Source organism: Chrysochloris asiatica, unplaced genomic scaffold (assembly GCF_000296735.1).
Source record: "Chrysochloris asiatica unplaced genomic scaffold, ChrAsi1.0 scaffold00011, whole genome shotgun sequence".
Lineage (NCBI taxonomy): Eukaryota > Metazoa > Chordata > Mammalia > Afrosoricida > Chrysochloridae > Chrysochloris > Chrysochloris asiatica.
This window is the reverse complement of record NW_006408529.1, coordinates 34,327,132-34,328,108: the sequence shown is the minus strand read 5'-3', so window position 1 is coordinate 34,328,108 and position 977 is coordinate 34,327,132.

The following is a 977-nucleotide window of genomic DNA, read 5'->3' as shown; positions in this document are numbered from 1 at the left end:
ACACACACACATATGTGGTAGCATATGGTATTGAGTACCTGATACTAAGAAGAATCTCCAAGAGTGAATGTATAAAATTGGCATCTTGTTTGAGCTGGTCCTATATTCCAGAAAGAGACCTGAATAATAAAAACAGTCTCATTTTAATATTTTTATAATAACCTTTTCCTCACCCAGAAGCAGCAGTAGTGACAGCCATTCCTACTTACTGCTTGGGGTATGAAAAACTGTAATGAAAGAGGAAGCCGAGGACTATGGATTAAGAGGTCTGCCCCTCTAGCTCTATCCATTCTCATTTCAGAGATTTACTGCTGCCTTCTAAATAACATAGCCACTTGAGCTTTAAATGCCCAGTTCAGACAGATGACCAAGAGGAAGGAGTCATTTTTCAGCCTATTTGTTTATTTTGTGTCCATTGCCATTAACAGCTGAGAATGAAAGCAGACGGGTCCATTTAGTTTTCTGATTATCTAGTTTATAACATCATTAAAATTAACTGAGCACCAATCTCAGCATACAACGAGCAGGCCATGCTGATGAGACAGGGTTCTTGGAAAACCACTGGCACAGGGTATAAGTGTGTACTCACTGTTAATGTGATGTAGCCCTGGCCCAAGTCCGAATCTGATTTAGGAATCTGAGCTAGGACAGTTATTCAGTGAAGGTGGCCATTTCCTGTTTTCAGCATTATTGCTAGTAGTTAGAAGGCACAGTAAGACTGAAACAGTGCTTACAGTTAGAGTAGAAGGAATTAGGCAGTTTTCTGATTTCCATTCTTTTGGATTAAAAAGGAAGTGGGTTGATTTGTCCACAGACACAATTATAAGAGGAAGGTAATTAACACTCACCACCTTGTTCCCTCCTGATTTCAAAGACCACAGAAATGACCTCTGTTCCCTTCATTATTGTTGTTCTATGCCATTGAATCATTTCTAACACATAAAGACTGTGTGTGACAGAGTAGAGCTGCCTCATAG